Genomic DNA, 23,100 nt, shown 5'->3' with positions numbered 1-23,100 from the left:
ACCTCTTTTTCCAAAGTTATCCTCCATTCAGTCCATCTCCTTCGAAATGGAAACACCCCTCTAGTCTTTTCAGTTGCAGTCTTTGAGAGCAATAGGAATAGGATGTGTGAAAGTTACATTCCAAACTGGTGTCAGTCTCCTGTTTTCAGGGGGTCTGGAGCCAGCTGACTTGATTTTAATTGTGCAAAAAAATGTCAGTCTTCCTCTGTGATACCTTGAGAAGGAAAAAAAAGTGGTGGTGTCCTCGTACAGCAAACACATAGTTACAATTTAGAAAGGGGAGGAGGGGAAGGGAAAGAGGATGTGTGCATTTTTTTCCAGTACTTGCTGCAACTACTATTTCTTGTTTTGCTTTTCGTCTCCATTCCCCAATTATCTTTATATTTTGAAGCAGGCTAAAGGAGGCTGTGAGCATTGCTGGGGCTTCTGCTTTTGTGCCTTTCTTTTCCATTGCCTTGTGGAAAATAAATTTATTAACTGAGTAGTTAGTGGACCAATCCCACACTCCTGGGCAGAGAGATTCATATCACTGCATCTCAGTATCCTCCTGTGAGCTTCTCAGCAGGGCTAAATGCACTTTTTGGTTGATTAAAATTTCTTATTTTCTTATCTGAAGCTGTCTAAGTATTTTTGTGCTGTTATCAGGAGAGAACAGGAAATGGCCATAATGATCAAGACAGCCTTTAATTCTCGAAGTGGTGTGAATGGGGCCAAAGTGATTATCAAGCCAGAATCAACTCTGATCTGGCATTCGCTGCATTCATTATACCGCTGTGATAAGCTACCTCAGAATGAGAATTCAAATGTCTCAAACCATGAAAGAAAGAGCAACGGTCCCTGGACCCAAGCACCTATTCGTCACTGGCATTTCAGTGCCATCTCACATAATAGCAACTTTTCCTTTGGCTTTTCGATCAGCAGAGACTGTGTTACAGCCATTGCGCTTGCTTACTCCAGGCCCCCCCCGCCCTACCACTTTAGGGCATTAGAAGTGTTTGAAGAACTGATCCGGTGGCCCGCACCTTTTTGGAGTGTAGGTGGGATAAGAGGGAGGGTCAGGCTACCTATCTGTAGTGACAACCATGGTTCAGACAGCTTTATTGGCTAATAACGATGGTGTAAGAGCTGGGTAGAAAAGCTAAACGGACTGCATATTAATGAGTTTTTGTTTCAGTTGTTCCTTTACAATAAGACTACATGGTTTTTTTATGCTTAACCTCTCAAACCTAATTAAATCAAAGTGATAATTTAAGAAGAAAACTGTAAAAGAGCCATATGTGCAGATATTTGCCTTGCCCCAGCATAGTCTGTGTTAGCAACAGCAGCAGTTTGAAAATGCTTGGTGCGGAAAAAGTGAAATATAACATGTGAATGTACTAACCTTTTGGGGATGCACTTCTTAATTAAATACCTAAACATATCTTGATGGAAAAAAAGGGGGAAAAGGACTTAATTATCTTGATGCATCAGTGGACCGCTTGTATTTGATCATGTGGGTGTAATAGTACTTGTATTAGTAAAGCGAGGGCCAAGTAGTATTTCACTGTGAATGGATAAGCCCCTTCGGAACATTAATTTGTTTTAAAGCGATGTGCTTTGGCAGATTTCAATGATGTTGACGAGTTTGGGATGAATGTGGTAGCCCATACCGGCCCTGAGTAGCATTTTAGTACTGCAGTAGGAGCAGCCACCGGCTTTCCTTTGCTGAGGTGCAATTTAAGCAGAATTAAAATGAAGTGGACAGATCTGTCTGTGGAGGAGGGATTCCTCCCCGGGAGTACGGGAGCCAGAATCTGGGCTCCTCTTCCTCTGGCTCCAGTCTCAAGCAGCTAGTTGCAACAGTTATGAAAAAAAACCCAAACACAAACCCATATATATACATCAAATACAGCCCCCTTCTGATGACTTCTCAGTATTACTGTCAGTGTCATTTATTCTTCTTTACAGTAAGAATGCCTGAGTGTTCCACAATTGTGCATATTTACACTTAATCATTTTACATGGATCATTCATATCACAACTTTTTTTTTTTTTCTTTCTTTTTTCCTTTGGTGATGGTATCAGCCCATGATTATTCACTATATTTTGGGACTAGCTTTGTGTGTGTCATCCAAATTCAGAAACAGGAAACAGCATTAACCATATTAAAAAGATTTTCCTAATTTAATTTTCCAAATACAGTACATCTGAAAACGGGAACAAAACACTGTGCCAAGGCCAGGCAAATCAGTTCCATAGCTCCAGCAAGAGAGGAGAAAATGTGGATTGTATTTATTAGACATTTTCAAGTAAATATGTGGATTTTTGTGCAAGTTGAAGAGTGGTGTTTTGGGGCACAGTCTGTCCAGTTCAGTTGAATAGGGTGCAAAGCAACATCAGTTCCCATGGAAGGTGAGAGGAGTCCAGGCTGAATAGAATATTTGAGTATTTCTGTACAGTATATGACTAGAGTTTTGTGTATATGTAAGATACTAAGGAGAACTGTACTTTGAAAAGTGAAGCTGCAATTAATTATTTTATGCTACCATCTAAGTAATCTTATTTGGAATGACCCGTTTTATAGTGTATGGCTATGTTTGTTGCTTTCTGGTGTCTTTCTGGATTTTAAACTGTTGGGCTTTTGAGGAATCAGTTCTGGTTACTTTTTCTGGAAAAAGGCACAGAAGTTGCTTTTGCAGCTTAACAGAAAAAAATTGTTTTAAATGCTTTTGCGAAGGGGAATTCCTAGGTAAATTTGCATTGCTCCAAAGTAGTGAACAGTTTGCTGCTATTTAGTTGAAGAGGATTCAACTCAGTGTGAGTCTCAAATGTTCACATCATTGGTTTGTCATTGAAAACATGTCACCAGAGGCTAGGCTGTCTTTGAAATAAAAGTTAATTTAATCGTGGATGCTCTGGCTAAGTTATACAAAATCTATTGCAATCTGTATGTTACTATAGGCAAAACCGGCATTCGCTTTTCAATTCCCTCTTTCCTCCGTTTTGAGTGGGGAGAGGGTTATGCTACTGTGTGAACTGAACGTCTTGTTAGCCACCCAGTGGAGGTATTCAAGTTTAGCAGGCAGCGATCTTGGCGTTGGTGCCAATAAAGCAGTAATTACATTGCCTGTCATTTTCATTAGCCATCTTTGCTTTCATGTTCGACTTGGAGGTATAAAACAGCACAAGCTTTTAAAGCATAAGTCAAGGTTTAAAAGTGAGGGGCAGTTTTCCAGTTGGCTACAACCTCCGTCAACGCAGCAGCAGAATAATGTTGTGCAGAGGCACAGTTCAGTGCTAGCTGCTTCCAAGGACTGAAGGGATGGTGGTGTTTTAAGTGATTTATTGCGTGTGCTTGGTAGAGTCCAGTCTTAGAAGCAGGCGCTCCTGGATCTTTCCATCATAACATTATCCAAGAGGTGATCTAAAGGAAATGGTATTAAGTCTTCTGGAAGGCAGACTGTATCCAAAGAAAGACTTAATTTGCATCATTTGTAAGCAAGCATTTGAAATGATGCTAAAAGGGAAATTGTTATAAGGAAGCTTACATCACACAAATAGGAACAACAAAATTCCCCTTAATTTTGCATGTACTTTGTTTCCCTGTGTTTCATTTAATGGGGTCATCTGCAGATACTCTGACCTCAAACTCCAGTGGTGTGATAGCAAGATGATTTATTTAGTATTGTTTTTGTGATATGTCTGCTTAAACATTTTGCAGAGCATTGGTAGTGGTTTTTGTATTTAGATTTGTCTTTCTTGGGTAAGGATGTAGCATAAAACTGACTGTAAGTCCAGGCATGCAGGCTAGCTGGAAAAGGTGAAAAAAAGCCCCAAACTCTGGTTGTGTTCCAGTCGCTTTCCTGGAGGCTGGCTCTGCTCGTACAAACAACACAAACAAGTAAGGCACAGTGAGTCTGAGGAGCGGGCAAGAGCTGCCAGAGGTTTTCCCAGCTTTCAGTAATCTCAGAGATGTTTGTATACAGCTTTCCCCCTAGGTAGTCATCACTAGAACAGCTTCCTGTTTGCTTTTATAACTCCATCCAAATCACGTGTACATCAAGCAGGAAACATGGGATTTCCTCCTAATTCATCAAATGCCAGGATTTGGGGAGTCCCTTTATAGCCTGGCACATTATTATCTAAAAGTTTGGGCTGGGAAAGAAGAGCTCCTTGCAAAAAGTTTAGCTTAAAAATATTCTTTTTATCAACATGGAAAATTTGGGGGCAAGCAAAAAAAAAACCACCACAAAAAAAAGAGTCCTTTTTGTTTATTTACTAGGGGGAGGTTGGAAAAAAAACAACCCACTGACCCAAGAAACCTTAATCAAACCCAGAAAAGATTGAGTTATTTCAGTGAAAAGGTCAATAAAGCCCCAAATATTTACCTCACTGCCAAACTCTATTTACACTACACTCTGAAAATCTGTTAGGTGTTCAGTGAAAAATGAAAAAGTTACAAGTTGTAAAGTCTTCTGACAGTAAGTTTTCATTTACGTTTTCCCATATATTTCAAGCAGCCCAGTGAAAAACCTCACCGTTAAACTTGACTTACAGCCCTGGTTAAGCACTGGTTAAGGCATGTATTTGCAGCACTTTCTAGGTCTCACTGTTTTGTTAATCACACCGATTTTACTGTGATGCAGCCCTTAAGGCCACCAGGGAAGGGCAGGCAATACTGGATTTAGGTGAGTACCTTTGCTGTTCCCCAAATACAAGCAATGCTGCTCTAGCATGCATGACTCTGCAATAATCCCATCAAGGCAGGGCTGTCCCCTATGTCAGTATGCAATGCTGCAGTGCATCAGTGCCTCCTCAGATTTTCACTTTCCTTCATTATGAGTCCTACACAGGCAGGTCAGGAAAAGGCAGCCAAAAAGTTGTGCATGCTCATCTCAGTCAGTGATACTTCCCATGGGAGACATCTGCAGTTGCATCTTTAGGATAGCTTTGTTATATGGTTACATTGCTAGAGACAATGGGAGGTTCCTATTTGTCACATTGAATTAGCTATTTAGCCTTTAGTCCCTCTTGCTGGATTGGGAAGATGGCTATATTTGTCTCTATTTGATGGAGGGATACAAGGGGAATTACTAAAGGGTGCAGAGAAAATGTGTAAGGAAGCCAGAATTCAAACTGGAGGTCTCTGAGTGCCCACTCTGGTGCTCTAGTGCATCCTCCTTGTCTGACAATCCCAAAGATGGATGCTACAGAGGGAACGCTATGTTGAAGGCTCTCAGGTGCATTCCTAATGTTGAATTTGCTGGGCCTCACTAGTGGTGTCTTTACATCTTCTGGTATCTAGAAATACCTGTAAAAGACGAAGGGCAAACCCATACACCGTTGCTCAGAAACAGGGATGCTTCCTGGGAGATCTGACTTTATTATGGCAGGCAGTTTGGGAGGATTTGCTTTGCAAAATCCACAGAGATGGATTTGGAAGAAGCAAGAGCAAATCCAGTGGGTGGCTGCAGCACTGTTGTAAATGGAATAAAGATCACTGCTTTGGGTTATTTTGTTTCATTTGGGTTTAATCTGCAATTCCGGACTATCTTATTCAACTGCACTTCATTTATCTGAATGAATGACTTACACTCCAAAGCACCCTGTTGCCTTACAAGTCATAAAAGCTATGAGGTTGCCTAGGCAATTAAATCAGTATCTTTTTTTTTCCTCTTGTTGAGGTAACATTATCAATAGTAATGCTAAGGAGCTCAGATAGGTTTTACCGGCCTGGCAACAGCTGAGCATTTTCTTGTTAGGTAGCTCCTGCCAATCCCTTTTTAGTTATTTTCAAGAAGTAAAGTAGCTTTATTTCTTAGTCTCATATTGAGTGAGAGGTTGAAATGTTAAGCTCTGTGGATTAATGGTGTATCCTTTGAGAAAAAGGAAAGCTTGTGTTTTTCTTGGTCCCCTGAGTGCTGGATACGATTGTTTGAGAAATCTTGAATTTCATCAGCTAGATACAAGGAAGTATGCAAGTAAGTCTTGAATGATCTGTCAAAAGAGGTTGACTATTGCAGCTGTTATGGAAAATTGTTTGAACTGATAGTAGTTCCCCTGAACTACTGAAAGTAGATTCTTTGCTTGAATGTAGTGCATTTCACGTCAAACAGTGAAAAGGGATCGCCACAGGATTATTAGTAATTCAGAGCTTCTGGGAGAGCTATATGCGAACCATACATTTACTAAAATAATGGCTGGAACATGAATTGCTGCACTTTTATGATACAGTGTATTTATTTATTGTTTAAATACATCACTTGTCTTATCCAGTCCCAACATATGTGTTTATACTGGAGAGTTTACATAGTGAGAGGAAATAATAATATGGTCTCACTGAATGAGGTTAATTGCAGTACAGTCATACCAGAATTGAGGAGTAAGAAGTGGGACAGAACAGCAAGTGAGACTAATTCTGTTCTCATGTGCATACACTGACTGTAACACAGGTAATTACCGGGAGTAATTCAGAGCACAAACATGCACACTGCCATAGTCTGAATTAATTTTCTCTTTCATTAATATATCCTCAGTTCTGCCAGTTGCTCGTGGAGTTAGCACAGATGTATTCCTCTCACCTTTCCCTACAATGTCAGCAACTTCCTTGTGTCCGCCTGGTTACCCTGCAGCTCTACACATACAAGAGATGAGTGTCCACGCCAGCAGGGAGTAGCTGGGGCTAACAGGGTAACTGTGGAGGTGTCCAGACTGAAATTGGGGTTGTCTGCAGACAGATGAGACCATAGAGAAACCTCCACTCCTCGAGCCTTCATTTTAAGATTAGGACAAAACTCAGTGGTGCTTTCAACCCCGAGGAGATAAAAGTTTCCCCTAGTAAACTTGGTCAGTTCAGATCTGAAAACCAGAGTTGATTGTGCAAACTAGAAGTGTGTCTGGTTAAGGAATGGGGCTGTCATTAAATGGTGAAGAGTGTGTCCTTGTGCTGGTGTTGTTCACTGAAAATCTCACTGAATTGTCTTATAAAATACTATTTTTCCTTGCACTAAGCTTTTTGGCCTCAAAGCTGCACTAGTTTTTGGCAAGTCATCGCTCCCATTAAAAATTCCTTTCATGCAGACATTGCAAGCATAGCTTTAGGGACTTCCTTTCTGCTTCCTCACCAGTTTCCAAAGGTGAGGGTAATGTTTTTGGTCTCTTGCTCAAATAAAATGCAGCAATCTTCTTATGCTGGCAAGAACGTGAGTACTGGTTTTACTTTTCTTCCTCATGTAAAATAGCTGTGCTGTGGCAAAGAGGAAGTTCCTAATTTCTTAGCTCCTAAGTAACTAGAAACTTTGTAGCAAGAAAGTTCAGTACTGGGACCTGTGAGTTTATTATCAGTTTCCTTTTGTTTTTTTAAATCCCTGGTGCTTATACCGGGGATAGACTTACACTGTACGAGGCCAGGTTATGACCACCAACAAATACAGCTCCATTAATTTCAAAGCCAGCACATGTCAGAAGCTGATTTGGTTGTCTTGAAAATATGTTGACACAGTAGAGTGGGACTCAAGGATGGATGCACCTTGATCTCACTGTTTTTTCTGGCAACATTTTTTAATGTGTGGTTGGGGTTTTTTTTCTTTTTTCAGCTCAACAATTAGAATAACTTTGAGACTTTCAATTTCCCTTTCAATTAGTGATGTGGCTCTTTACTGTAGAGGGATTAACACAGTGCCTCAGTTGAAAACATGTTAGTGGGATGCTTCCAGGTAGGTGTTTTTTCTCTTGGGTTGTGTCACATTATTTCAGATAAGAACATTGACAGCCAAATGTCACCAACTGTAGGCAGATATCCATATAAATACCTGTTACACACAAATGCATGGCAATTTCCTGCCTCAGCAATCAGTCGGTTTTGAAATAAAGACCTCTACTACTAAAAGCAGGGGCTTTGAAGGCTTGAGTTAGAAATGCTACCTGGTAGCCGCTAACAAAAGCAGTTATTATCCTGGTTTAGGGAGTAGAATGAGAAGTGCCTTATGCCTTTCAGAAGCGCTGGAAAAGGCAGAATTGTTCAGCTCCTGCTAGCTTTTGTCCTTTGCTTGTCCTGCACTGTTTCTGTATGGGTCTATTTTTTTTATCTTCCCCCCCCGCCCCCACCCCAAAATGTTATATATTAATTCTTTGTAGTAAACATAGCTGTTAGATAAAATCTTCCAAATCATAAAAAAATCCTCCTGATTTACTTACCTGCTTTATAAACATTTATATCAATTTGTAGTCTTGAGAGGAAAGTCTTAAATTTGCATTTATAAGAAACATTTGCAAAGAAAACTGAATTAAAATGGCAAAGTGACATTGCATGGACTATTCATCTGTTATGTTTTACTGATGAGCTTGTTTAATGAGTACTTGGTTTCATTGCAAAGATCCTTTCTCTTAGGGAAACATATTGATGGCAGTACCTCAATTAGATTTTGCTTTCTGTCTGATTAGTTTCACTGGATTGCTCGGAATTTACTCACCAGAGCAAGGCAAGGAAAATTTGGTCTTTTGTCTTTAAAGTTTTACATCCACTAGTACCACTGCAGAACACATATTTTGCTCCTGGAGGCCGGGCTGAGGTTAAGTTGGTTTTAAAGATAACAGCAGATTGCAGCGTCCTTGCATTTGTTTTGTATTTGGTGACAGTCACTAAATCAAAGGAAGGAATGTTCAAACAACACACTTGAGGAAAAGTGATTTTTATAGAAAGGGCCCATTCCTGCTAATAGCCAGTAACTGCACATAACCCCACGGACATTAAAAGTCCATTAGCTAAGCCCAGTTTAAACAGCAGCTGATGCTATGTCAGCTAAATGTACATTAGAATTTTTCATGTAACACAGCAATAGCACTTCTGTAATTTTTCTAAAACTATGTACATTAAGGAAAGCAAATGTCATCTGATAGTAGTAAGATGAAGAGTTCACATTAAAGTAGGGAGAATAGTAATCAAACTGAAGTTACCATCTGTTGCATTAACAAGACACAAAATTAGTTACAAGGAAAGCAGAGTGTGTCAGGTTTCTGAATTAAAGCTAGATTAACAAATCTAGTGTACAGGCTTCTATAGCATAGGATAAGCATGGAGCTGCTTATCTACTTGGTTCTTTATCATTAAATATATTATGACCTTGTTCAAGAAAAGTTTCTACTGAAGTCAGTAAGGTGCTTTGCCATGTGGAGCACTGGGTTGACATGGGGGGAAAAAAAAAAGGTTATTTGCTGGCTATTTAGGAAATAATGTCTCATTATAGCAGTGTCAATACAGTGTTTGTATGCCTATGACCTTAAATTCTAGTTAACCGTTGGTGCAACACATAGCACCTACCCATCTCAGTGTTTCAAAAAGAGAGTTTAGTATAGTGAAAAAATGGCATGTGCTTGGTAAAGAGAAGCATGACAGGTGATGAACTTGTTATTAATCTTCAAAAGCAGCCAGCAGACTGTGTCCTAGTACTGTGGTCTTGGAAACCACTGAAGCACAGTTTAGCACCTGGTTTGGCAATCTGTCTAATTCTGAGAAGTCACTTTGAAGTCAGCTTTGAAAGTAGATCCTACGCTCTAAAGCCATCGTGGAGACAGGGGAAGGGTTGCTTAGTAAGTTAAAGCGAGAGCTGGAAACAGGGGTAATTAGTTGCTTACTGACATGCTCCCAAGTATGGTGAAGTATTACTGTAAGCTCCTCTGCCTCCTCTTTGCCATCATCCATCCATTAGTGAAACCTTGTACAAGTACTGACAGGAGTAGAGCTTAAATGCCTGATGTTGGTAGACATACCCACTGCAAAAATCCTGTGAACACATCTGGAGGGCTCACTTAAACTCTTAAGAAATTGTGTTAGTAATGCAAAACTCAAATGTGTTGTGAGGCTGAACTTGAATTTTTTTGTCTTCCCAAGCTGAAGGAGGTTGACATCAGTAGCGTGCCCAGAGCAGATCGTGTGTTTGTGAACCACAGGGTTTAAGAAGAGTAATTCAATTTCATTTTTTCTCCCTTCTGGAACATAACATGTAAACATATTACTGAACTAAAGCCTGGTTTTAATTACAAGCAGTAACTTTTTCATGTTGACAGATTTTCACATGGAAAGCTTTATTGAAAATGAGAGAAGACCTTTTTGCCATCATTAGTTCTTGCTGCTTAGGGCTTTTATCAAGTACAGTAAAATACCATTTGTAATTAATTCCAAGCTTATATGGACATGTTTAATATAATTACCAAACAAAATCCTGTTTGCAGACATATTGCTTGTGAAACCAGTCTGAATAATCTGGTCTCTGGCACACACAAATCAGGCAGTAATAACAGCTGTAAATATTTCACAATATACTTAGAATGCTTTGATTTTAATACCAAATCCACTTTTGGGTTTTAAGGATAAAACATAGGTCAAAAGTGACTTTTCCTGTATGTTATTTCCTAATCTCTTGCACTACTTTGCCTGAAAGTTATTAATAAAATAATTATTGGATTAGATTATAAAAAAGTAAATACATACGTGTTCATGAGTTGGGAGAATGATGTAATTGAATTATGCTGGAGCTAACAAAACTGACGCCATTCGCATTGGCACAAGACAATTGCTCTAATACAGCCGTGAGTATTTTTCATTAGAAAAGTCATTGCAGTGCCAATACTCTTTGTCTTTCTCAAAGTTTTTCTATTTTTATCTGACTGGATGTCCATATATTGTATACTAAGCCTGAAACACATACATAAATATTAGAAGCAGCAGCTCTTTCAGGCACATAAAGGGATGTGAAAACTGAAGGTGACCAGGAGCCAGTTTTGTAGTGAAGTGCTGGGTGACTGATGGGACTCTGAATATGCTGGACTCCCTCTTTCTGGAAAGGCTTTGAGTCTGTATTTAAACAGAAAGAGGAAAAAGAGACTGGTAGTCTGTCTACCCCAGAATATTTGGGGTTTCATAAGGCTACTAAACAGTCTTTGAAAGTTAGGGCTCTGTGTGTAGTTTGCCCAGTTCAGCAGAAGGCCTTGGAATTCTGAGAAAAGATTTGTAATCATCCCTCAAGTCATTTTCCTCTGCCCCAAACAAAGACCTTAAAAAACAGTTGTTCAAAACAAAACATTTTATAGTTTTTGTTTACTTGGAAATGTTCTTTAACCACTAAAATAAAATACAGTAACCCAAATACTATTTTGAAAGACAAATTTGAAAAATGTTTGCTTTGGGAATTTTTTTTTACCCTTGTTCTGCAGTTGGATTCCCTTACCAAAGTTGACATAAATTTTCAGATGTTTTGGCCATTGCACTCTCTGAAGAAATAAGTAGTCTCCAAAACTGTGCCAATGTCCTTCATGAATGCTGTCTCCTCTGAGCTATGAGCCTTTCAAGCTTAGGACCCCATCCCCCCAAATAAAAAGCACAACTAAATTATCAGGCAGGTGATGACGTTAGGAAATGTTGCTGAAGATTCCCCCACATGTACTTCGTTGAGGGGATAAACAAAGCCTGTGGACATGTTCGGCTCCCCGAGGTGTGTGTCCCTGCAAAGGGAGCCCCTGGGCATGGGACAGAAGGGACCTGCAGGGTGTCTCAGCTGTTCCCCCACGCTGGGTGCAGGTACCCAGTGCTGGCAGTGGGGATGGGGTCTGCACGGTGGCCCTTGTGGGGAGGAGGAGGAGGTGGTGCACCGGGTGATGGAGCTGAGATCTCCCTGCAGCCTCTGGAGAGCCCGGGCTGGGGCAGGCTTATCCTGAGGGGCTGCAGCCCGTGGGAAGGACCCATGCCGGAGGGGGGAAAAGCCTTTTACGTAGCTCAGCAGAAGTTGGGGTTTTTTTGTAGGAGGCAGATGAGGATCTGTGGCATAACTGGCACACTAAGCTGCCAATAATATTTTCAGCAGTTAGTTAAGGACAGCAAATGACTGCGTGTGGTCGTCTATGAAAGCACAAGCCTGGATCAAGCAAAACTTTTGGGATGTTCTGGTGGCACCAGCGCTCAGTGATGTGTATGACTTGAACGTGATTTTCCCAAGTGTTCTGCTGTTACAATATGTAGGCATTTTGGAATTTGGTGGGCTTATACAAATGCATTTCTGACTTCCAAGTTACAAAAAGGGCTCTTATTTGACTAAAAAATTGTAAGGACTTTCTATTGTGTTTGCTTCTTTTTCTATTTCTTCTCTATGTACATCAAAAGAAAGAAAGTCTCATTGCTCTTGTCAAAAGTCATTGTTTTGAGCTATGAGTGTTAGCACTTCTACAGAAGTACATTAGTGGGGAATTGTCTTTATCATATGGTCTATAAGGTCAAAATTAATCTTAAACCATTATTGATTACTTTTTGTCAGCTACTGAAGTTTAGTTTGTTTAAAGCAAAGTAATTCTTACCCATAGTGTGATGTAAAAACCGCTGTATTGCTTATTTTCTGAAATGGCACCTGAAAAATAAATAGAAATGCAGGCCTTTATTATCACTTGTGCAGATATGGAAATAAATGTACCAGGGAAGGTTTTGCTTAAGACAATCCTTAAGAAAAAAACACCCCACCCCCCACGCCCCACCCAAGCAACCTAAACCCAAACCATACTCTTTTAATGATCAGAGTTCATCTAACTTTGCCTTTCTTTTAGATGGTCAGTGTTTTAAGATACATCAGGGTATTTTGATCAGTATAATGACACGTGGTGTCTCTTGAAACTTGCAATCAGTATCAAGTCCCATCAACATCCTATGGGTACCTAGCGATACATGGCTGATTTGCAAAGGTGTTACTATAAAATGTAGCAGTTTGTTGTCTTCAGAGAGATCACAGGGGTTCCCTAATGCAGTACTCAGATTTTTGGAAAGCTGAAGTCCCAATTCTTAGCTTTCTGTAGTATGAGAACTTGCACTGAAGTGTGAGTCATTGCTTGAGAACACTGCAGTGTATGAACAATATTAAATTGCTTTGTTATGTGTATGTGCGGGCTGCATCCAGACACTGTCATTGGAAAGTTATTAGTATATATAATTACCTAACCACAAGGAATTTCTGGACTGAAATAGCTTATGTAAGCCTATGCGTTTCCTTCCCACAAGCCCACTTAAAGGTCTCTTGCCAAGGAAATGTCTCACTGACCATGAAATACTGTTTGGGAAGATGTACTTACCTGCAAGGATAAAGAGCTTACCTGACTTGTGCTCTGGGTTGTTTATCACATGCTGGGTTGTTTCATATTAAGTGATGTGACCTTTAGATTTCAGCTGCTGCCATTACCTAATGGGCAGCATAAGTCTTCCTATAGGAGCCAAAACTATTAATGAGCATTTGTACAACACCGAATTTTCGTGACTTGAGGGCTATCACACCAGATATAACTTTGTGTATGAAACCCATGTAGCAGTGTAGGTCTGGAATTTGAGAAGGCCAAAGGTGCTTTGATTAGTGAGGAAATGGATACCATCTGGTTTATTTATGCTTATAAATATATATAACTGTATTTAGGTGCACAGGTAAATTGCGTATGCCACTTACTCCCATCTGTTCCTAATAAATTTCAGTCCACAGGCTCTAGGTTTTGAAACTTCTGATTATGTTCAGATAGGTGAACTTTCTAAGTGGAAGAGCCAGCCTTCCTAAAATGTATTTGCAGCTGAGCCTCTCATTTTGTGTAAACCAACACACTTCCCCGAGGTCAGTGAGTGCCTCAGCTCTGCACCAGCTGAGGGTTGTTAACAGTTAGGATTTCTGTAAGGCCGTATTCATGGTGGAGAGATTTCTATCTTGTCTGTTTGGACAGAAAAAATTTCCATGGCTCTTAAGAACACTTTTTAAAAAAATGAGAGGAAAAAAAAAAAAAAAAAAAGAGCAGACACTGCAGAATACATCAGTGAGTGATCCTGGTGCTAACAAAGAGATTCTTTGCCGCTAAAATGAGGAGGAAAATGTCTGTATCTTTACAAGATCTTGTCCCACTTAAGAGAGCCTAAGGAAAAGATAACCATCTAGAATGGCATTTATTGGGTAAAATGCTGTTTTATGACTACGAGTTGTTTGGGGCTTTTTATTTTTAAAAAGAATTTTTGCCTTGGAAGTTTTTGCAAGCACCCACCATCCCACTGATGCAAAGCCTCTGCAGACTTAGTAATTGCAATGAAAAGGCTGTATGTTCACGTTGCCCGTACTCTGCAGTTGTTTGTTCTCAACCAACCAACCACCTACTTCTGATCAAAAGCTGAGATGAACTTTTCTTAGTAGGTCTCTGTACCATTGAGGTCATCTTCTTATGTACGGCAATGACTGGTCACTTTTTATCATCTTAGGGCATATTTACAAAACCAAAAAAACCCCTTGATTTTCCTCATTGTCTTCTCTCAAAGGAGGCAATAGAAAATTAAAACATATAAAAATTAACATTAGGATTAGTTGTTTCAAGTATTAATGATTAGCAGCGGAAAAAATGCATTTCTTTGGAGAATTAAGAGTTCTGAATACACTGCAGTATCTATTCCTATTTTCCTGGGTGGTAAGACAAATACTGCACTATATAAAGAACTTAAAGCATCCTCTTTCCCCTAGAATATGTATTTATAAGCACAAGGTATAGACTAAACATTCTTTTCTCTGTCATGAAAACTTGGGACACAAACAAACTTATCTGTGGGATTCGAGGCTGGAGAAAGGCAGGAGCAGGGTAGTATGTATTTACTAGCCACTTCAAAACCACAAGACAGACACAAATGCACGCAGACGGTCTGTTTAAAGGTTACCAAAGCATGTTATGCGTGATGCTACTTGACGCAAGAAAGGGAAGATGGTAATAAAGCAAACACTCTGTTTTGTTGGAACACCAGCACGCACAAGGTGGACTGGTCCTGCCTGATGCCTATGAGGGCCCACGCAGCTGCCTCTCCCCGGTAGCTGTTTGCAGTCAAGTGGACTGAATGTGGCCCTGATATAAAACAGGGGAAGCAGTTAAGAGACAGGCTGGGAATTACCAGCAGCAGGTGCCCATAAAGAAAGAAGAGGCAAATGCTGCTTTGGGAAAGACTTCTGGATCCTCAGTTCAGGCTGGAAGATGATTCGGTATGAGCTGAGGCAAGTAGGGAGGAAGAAATCCTTAAAAAACAAAAGAAAACTCACATGAACTTAAGTTTGGGGGGTTTTGTTTGTTTGGTTAGTTTCAAATAAATGTGTCGTTGTCTATATGAACTGTCTATGATACTGTGGCTATGAGGCATATTAAATAGTAGAGGTACTTTAAAAGTGAGACAAAAATTTAATATTGCCACCACGTTATTTCTTGATGATGTTGTTGTTTGGTTTGGTTTGTGGTGTTGGTTTTTTTTTTTGTTTGTTTGTTTGTTTGTGGGTTTTTTGTGTGTGTGTTGGTTTTTTTTTTTTAATTTGAAGCTGTTCCTTACCCACCTGAGAAATCTTGCAGAAGTGCAAGGGAAGCACTTAGAACAATCTTCTGAATAGTGGCATCTGGCCACTAAAATAGATATCAGAGGGTCGTTATTATCTTTGAATGCAACAGGAAACTGTAAAACCCAAAGACAACATAAAATGGAATTCCACAGGCTGTCTGAGTGAGGAATTTGGAGCAAAATAGGTGGGAAGTCTTGGTGGAAAGACCATGGATAAGGCCCTTGGTTTTGAGTGCTAATGCCACTGCCAGGGCAGAGCCATTTGTTATCAGTGACTTTCCTGTTGGGATGCTGAGATAGGTGTCATTTTGGTGTGCTTGCTGGGTACACTAAGCTGTAAATTACATAAATGGAACTGACAAAGTCAATTTAAGCATTGTGGGGTTTCATACTTCTGGAAAAATGTCAAAGGAAAATCTAGAGCATAAATGGCAGTAAAGGCACAATTCCGTAAAAATTCTTTCTCTTGTGAGCAGTCCCATTAACCTTTGAAGTGTGACAACAATTCTGCAAGCATCTGTGTTTCAGTGTGTGAGTAATCCCGTGCCTCTAATATGCAGCTTTGCAATGTTGTGGCCTAAAATGAGTAGTCCCACGAAAGTTTCCCAACAAGATCAGCAACAGTCCCTTAGGAAGGAGTTCAGAGCAAGAACATAACTTCTCTGAAGAATTCTTAATCTAAACTCCCTGTTGCAGGAGCTCTCATCAGAGGAGTTTTCATGATGTCTATTGATTACTTTTTTTTTGTATCTTAAAGAGCAGATCGAAAGGTCATTTTTTAATATCGATGTGCAAGGAGTTTTATTGATTCTCTTTTATGAGGCATTAATGAAATCTATAGAAGCCTAACAAGATTGTATAGTTAACTTTGGCAGGACTGCCTGCTCTTTTTACATGTGCAGAAAAGGAAAAATACAATATTCCATTTTGGTGGTTTAAATTATGTGGGAGTGAGTGAATTTCATGGCATTAAATACCTCTTAGCACAGAAAGAGAGCATGATGTATCTATACTAACCCGTTAACTCCAAAATGTGCTTAGCAGAGATTTTTTGGGAATACTTTGTTTTCCTGCCTAATGGTACCACATATTTATCACTATGAAAACAAGCAGGGAAGGCAGTCACAGGTTATGCATACCAGAAATGCCTTCTGCAGTCACAATGGTGGTGTGTCAAGAGTCTGTCCCACTTTAAAAGAACAGGCAGGATTTATTCTGGAAATGTACCAAAATGGACCATTTTTCCTCTAAAATATGAAGCTGGGAACAATTTTGCAAAGTTAAAATAAACAGTAGTTGTATGTGACCCAGTCAGTATATTATGTTAACAGAGGAAGAAACGTAAAGAGCTGGGTGTGTCTACAGAATTGGCTTGGTAGAACATTAAACATGATAACATTGGATTAAAAAATTATCCACTAACTTAAAAAGTATTCATAATAAAATTTGGGAAGAATTTTCAGTGTATTATTTCATTCTACATTACTTTCTTAAACATATTTTCTTTTTATACCACTTAAATTAATGAAGGCCATCTTGGCTATGAAGTTGAAAGCTAATGCCCCCTGAGAAAGGATGCATTTGCATAGTGAAAGCTCAGATCATGTTTATGAGAAGCCTTTGAGAGAATGTTGCAAGTTTTTATTTGCAGTAGGAAAAACATATTGGAGAGAGGCAAGTATAATTATCTCCTTTTTTAGATGGAAACCAGAGGAGCAGGAGGCAGGACTTGGGGAGCAAGCAGGCACAGGAATTCCCCTTTGGTGGGCTCACAGAAAACATGGAAGTAATTTGTGGTATGAAAATGGTGGGTGTTGCTTGTTTTCATCAAAAGGCCATGGAGAATGTAGGAAGCGGGTGCTGGGTTTTTAGACCACAGTCTGGTTTGGGACCAGCCTAACTGCTGCTGGCCCGTCTCCTCTTTGCTGCTTGGGTAAAGTCCTCATCAGATGGTCAGCAAAATTAGATACAGGCAAAATTAGATACAGACAAAATTAGGAGTGGGGCTTCTAATCCCGATTTTTGGCTCCACAGACCAGCGGTGAGAACAGTGTCTGGCTGCAAAAGCCCAGTTGGAGGAGCCCTGTCCCATAGAGCCGCCAGTCCTGCTTTGCTGGTGCCTCTGAGGACCAGCCCTCCTCAGTTTGCTCCATGCCATGTGCTTTTTTCCAGCCTCCTCACCTGAGTGCATGAGTTTGCGTGACTCTAATGACACCCCTCACATGGCTTTTCTATTACTCACTGCCCTAGTAAAAGCCTCCTTCCTTCCTGCTGGATGGACAGTCTTCCCAGAGCATATCCAAGACCATTTTAGCAGGGAAAGTGAGGTGATGCTGCTCCACCACTGCCTCCATGCCCCACGGGGACTGCATTCTGGTGGGTGGCTGTGCTGGGTTTCACATGAAGGAGCCATCTGCAATGCTGCATGCTTCAAATCTGCACAGCTGGAAGTCCCTCAGGGTCTTGGTGCAGCAGAGAAATGCCCTCACTTTGCCCCTGTCTCAGGCACCAGTTGTGTTTCAAGAGGGTGGGTTGGACTAGAGATGGTGGTCTGGAGTTGCCAGAGGGGCATCATGTAGCATCAAGACTTTGCCTGTGCCCAGAGGGTGAATGGCTTTGCTTCTGGGTCTGGAGCTCCAGTTGCCTTCAGAGCACTACAAAATCAGTCTGTAAAGAGATACATCCCAAAACCCAGAAGCGGTCTTCGGCTTGGCTCTTGCACTTCTATTAGCTGTCATGAAAATAAGGGCTAGATGTTGCTGCATTTCTCAGCTCATGAAACAGGTACAACTCAGTTCTTCTTTTTGTATTTTTTAAGTCATAGTACAGGTTCTGTTACTGGTTTGGATTTTGAGTAATGACTGTTCAGGCTCTGGTGTTTATAAAGTGGTTATCTGCACTGGAGGACAGAGATCTGCCATACATTAGATTGTCTTTTTCTCCTTTGGAAGATGTATCTAGAAAATCCATTGGTTGACTCTCCCTGGGTGAGAGCACCCCCAGAAAGCGGCTGGAGTAACCTTGTGAGGTGCTGTAAGAAAACTGCAGAGTTGCCTGAACAATATTCCTAAAATGCGTTGCAGGATAAAAGTGAATCGGAGAGACAGGCAGGCATGTTACCTTTTGTTTTATTATATAAGTAACAGCAAGAAATAAGAGTTTGGTTATTTTCCTTTTAACTGAACATTTCAGTTGAACTTCCTTGCAGCTTGGAGATGTCAGTACGTCAGTAAGTAGATTTATATATTGGAAAGTTAAAGACATGCTGATGGCTGCTAATATTTAGTTTCTACTTCAGCTAAGCTACTGAATTTTTCTATTTATTGATCAAATGAGCATTTAGGGTTAAAGGATGCCGAGAAGTATTTGGACCCTGGCACTCCAGTAATAATATAAGGAGTAAGCACAGTTTTATACACTCTCTCCAGGTACATTTCCAGGAAGTACTTTTCCAAGAAGTCAGGCACTCCCAGTTTTGTAACAGCAAACATTGAAAAAGAAGACGGATAACTGGATAGATGGAGAAAGAAGACGACAAATGGATGGTTGCAAAGATGAAGAGAGATATTTGGGATTTATCAACCCTTTGCAAACACAGGGCATGCTCCAGAAATGGCTACTTTTCCTTTCTGGGAGTGTGCTTGAGAGAGTGTGCAATGGCTTTGGTGGCCAGGCTGGGGTGGTAGGAGAGAGGGTTATCAGCTGTCTGAAAAAGCTTCTGCACAGTCTAGCTGACAATAGAAATGAGCGCAAACAAAGCAGTTTTTAGCTGTCAGTGCCTTGCAGTACCAAGCAAAGGCAGGAGCATGTAGCAGCCAGAGGAGGCCTTTGGCTGCCAGGTAGTGATGGCCACATTTGCTCTCCTGGTCCTTCAGTTTTCTTTGTCCCTGAACTGTGCACACCAGCCTCTGCGTGCTTGCAGGTGAGTGCACCTGCCAAATATCTGTGCCGAGTGCTGATGATTTATCTATCAGTAAAATAAAACCTGTTATGAGGCCTTTGTCACAGATGTTGCTGCCTAGCCCTCTTTCTGGCTTCTGCAGATTGCCAAAGTGACTAATTTATGATGGGGAAAGGAGGTAACACAATTCAAAGGGAAAAAAATAACTACTGACCTAAAGGCGTTCTGCTCCTCTTAAAGCAGTTTCTGGGGCTTCCTAAGCAGGTATGGTGCTTCAGCTGTCCTGTGGTGGAGTTGGGCAAAATCATCAACCATTTCTGAAAGCTTTGCCCCTGCTCTCTGGATGGGCTGCACCTTACCCCTGGTTCCACCGGCTCCTCCCATCCAGCCCTTCCCATCAGTCTCAGAATCTGTTCACAATCAGAAACTCTTACCGGTGCTTTGGCATTTATTGCTTTGTGGAAGAAGTGATTACCCATGTTACAAGGCTGTCTGTTTTTATCTTTCCTTTGATATTGAGGACTTCCCTGGACAGGGTGGAGCTGCTGACTTCTCCAGGCTAAATGAGGTTTCAGCCTGCTGTTGAATTTGAGTATATCTTTGTTACTACTTTGTTACATACTTTTGAGTCCAAATGGGTATTTGAATCCCAGAAATGACGATTTCCTGCACTGTGAAGTACCATGGGGGTACAGCAGTACTGGTACAAAATACGCTTTCAAAGGCAAACTGCATTCCCTACAAGTTCAGAAGCAGGGGTTAAAGCTTGGGTCCTAAGCACTTGCACTCATTTGACTGGTCTGGGAAGAAAAATGGACTCATAACAACAGCTGAGAAGGCAACGTATTTTGGACAAGCGGTTAAAGAACCTGTTGCTTTTTGGAAGTGCGGAAGAAGAGTTCAAGCTTCATATAAATCATTATTAGCTACAAAATGGGACTCTGTTGCACCAGCCTTTAAAGTATCCCTACCTTTCTGGCTGTGATTAACCCTCCCCGTGTTTCATGCAAAAGCATCCCTGCCCGTGCATGAACTCCATCATCTCTTGCTCCCTCTCCTCCCCTCTGCATGGCGTTGTGCAGGCTTTGTGTAACAACTTGGGTGTTAAGCGCAGCCTCTCCAGGACACCCTGATGAGCTTATCCTGTAGGAGCTGTCCCTGTAGGACCACCCAGGTACTGGTGACTGGCACTGCTGTGGCAGGCAACGCTTTGCGCCTTTGCTGTAAGAAGGTGCATGATTTTCCTGTGGGAGGCCAGCTGAGCCCTGCACCTTCTGCAGAAGGTCATGCAAACCCAAAATTCCTGCTCTGCAGCAAAAGCAGTGCTCTTGGTGCTGTGCGCAGCTTTGCTGCTCAGACATGGAGGGTTGGTTCTCGGTGGCACCGTAAAGTGAATTCTGCTCTTGTGATTCACACTGCAGGGATAGCCTGTGCTACACACTTCTGAAACTGATAGCTGGAGAAACTGGACTTGGTTTTGGCCAAGATGCAGTTGGATTTTTTGGCCCATGTTGTATTTCTGCTGCTTGTGTGCAAACAACTAGGCAGGGGTTTACCATTGAAGTTCATCTTGTGGTCTTCCCTGAACACAGAGTTCAAAAAATAGTGAAGCAAAGTATCTCAGAACAACTTTCATGTCTTTTTGTGGTTGTTACTTTTTCGGTATTGGTTTTACCTGGCACAGGAAGATTTGTGTTCCTTCCCTTCACTTTTTTCTTTTTTTTTTTTTTTTTCCCCCCTTTTTTTTTTTTCTTTTTTTTTTCTTCCCCATTTTCTTCTGAATCGGGAAGCTATATAACCTGTGGATATTAGGTTATTCCTCCCAAATGCTGTAGTATGTACTGCACAAATTGAAAGGAGGGGAAGAATGGTGAGTTGCACTTACCTTGGGCTGTCTACTACCTGGCTGCTCTTCAAGTAACCTGACCAGGACTTCCACACAGACACTCTTATTCTGCCCCTGTGCAAAACATTGTTCAGGTTAAATTGGTCAGGACTGCCTTTTACTTGTCTGTTACATTCAAGGTCAGATTACTGAAGAATTTAAACTGCTGATAAAAATAGGGGAAAATAAAACTGCAGGTTTTTTATATTGTCCTAAGGACATTCCGTTCTCTTTGGTGTAATATTGTAATTTTTAATGGGTGATGAGTGACTTACACATCACTTATGTCTTTCTTAAACCATTGTAGTAGGAATTCAGCATCATTGAGATTTTGTATGGGTCCTTCGCATAGGTGTGAATTCAGAAATGTCATTCATTTGCACAGAGTAGGAAAAACACTTTAAAATTTTGTGCTGATCTTAAATGTATTTTATTATATAGTTTACCACTCTAAATCTTGCTTTGATATTTGGATTATTGCACATACTTATATTGTCTTAGATTTGAAAACAGCATTTGTCTGCATAGCATATAGCAAATCTGTTTCAGTCAATTAATATATGGTGCAGTACTTTATACTGCCAATAAATCTGCTTCACTTAATTTATACATGGTAGAGCAAATGCTTGAGCTGAGGAACTGGAATTATGTATCTAATACATCTGCCCACTTTGGGTGACATGGAGATGCTGTGCTTTCCATAACAGTTTTGTCTTTCTGTAGAATATTTTGAATTATTAAATTAGTCAGTTGTGTATTAATAACATACTGAAACTCAAGTATAGGGACAGAAACAGTTTTCTGGAGTGATGCTTTCTAGGTTTTCTCATACTGTAAAGGCATATCTCAGTAGCAGAATGGTGGATTTATGTTCTCAGGAATGTATTAGCACCATTTAAATGGGCATTAGAAGTCAAGAAAAGGTAGATGTACTCTGGAGAAGAACTGTGGACTGAAGTTTCATAGATTCATGCCACGACATAGACACATGATGTAGCAAGCAGCAGTTTTTTCTCATTGCTGTCCATTGGACACGATGTGCAGGAGGTACCATTTCCCATTGATTCTTACTCACAGGGCTTCCAGTGGGGGCTAATGATACAGGAGTTAAATGTGCCTTGCAGTCCTAGAAACTATTTTTTTTTTTTTCTCTTTAAGCATACAAGAGTGCTGCATCTTGATGCATACAGGTATAAATATTGAAAAATGTTCCTCACAAGTGCCTCTTCGTTGTTTCATGGGAAGGTATTGAAAAGATGCAACAGAACAGTCAGGGTGTCTATTGTGAGGAACAACAGACCAGACCTGGTACTGGTTTGCAGTGTGGAATATTAAACGATGCCTTCAGACAACCTGAGTCTCCAGAACATACAGAGAAGATGGTCAAACACTGGAACAGGTTTCCTGGAGAGGTGATTGATGCCCCATGACTGTCAGTGGTTAAGAGGCATTTGGACAATGCCCTTAATAATTTGCTTAAACTTTTGGTCAGCACTGAAGTGTGCAGACAGTCGGACTAGATGATCTTTGTAGGTCACTTCTGACCTATTCTACTCTGTTGTATCCTAACCTTTCTTGTCAGGAGGGGAGCTTTTGGGAGAATGAGGAGAGAAGCATCCATTCCCGGTTACGTACCGGCAAATTTTGCTGCCTTCATCTCTTGCAAGCATTATGTTAGTTATGTTTGCATATGTAGCAAGATTAAAAAAAAATGCTACTTTTTAAAAGTTCAGGAAATTCCTCATGCGTGCATGCTTATTCTCAAGGCTTCATTGGCAAGTTTGGATCAGTAGAGGGTGTGATGGAAGCCGGACCCAGGAGCCAGAGCTTTCCAGTCATTTTGAGTCTCCCAGCCAAAAGAGTTCTGCTGCTGGCTTGCTCTCTGACTACAGAAATACATGCAGGCAACACTGGGGTGTTGTGTAAACTATTTTGTATGTAGACTTGACCAATGAAAATGTGTAATTG

The 23,100-nt window shown here is 40.7% G+C and overlaps 1 protein-coding gene and 1 long non-coding RNA gene across 3 annotated transcripts in view; one reads left to right on the top strand and one right to left on the bottom strand.

Annotated features, from left to right (window-relative positions):
* LOC130151466 (uncharacterized) lies at positions 1–21,201 on the bottom strand. Its single transcript, XR_008822580.1, has 3 exons — positions 21,133–21,201; positions 12,325–12,374; positions 1–214 (listed from the first exon to the last, which is right to left on the bottom strand). It is a non-coding gene; the product is annotated as an uncharacterized LOC130151466 (long non-coding RNA).
* The window catches only part of UNC5C (unc-5 netrin receptor C), a 261,037-nt gene that overhangs the window by 2,714 nt on the left and 235,223 nt on the right, over positions 1–23,100 (top strand). The gene's annotated exons all lie outside the window — the stretch shown is intronic.

This window comes from Falco biarmicus, chromosome 1 (assembly GCF_023638135.1).
Source record: "Falco biarmicus isolate bFalBia1 chromosome 1, bFalBia1.pri, whole genome shotgun sequence".
Taxonomy (NCBI): domain Eukaryota; kingdom Metazoa; phylum Chordata; class Aves; order Falconiformes; family Falconidae; genus Falco; species Falco biarmicus.
The sequence above is the reverse complement of the archived record's forward strand: the minus strand, read 5'-3'. Positions and strand labels throughout refer to the sequence as shown.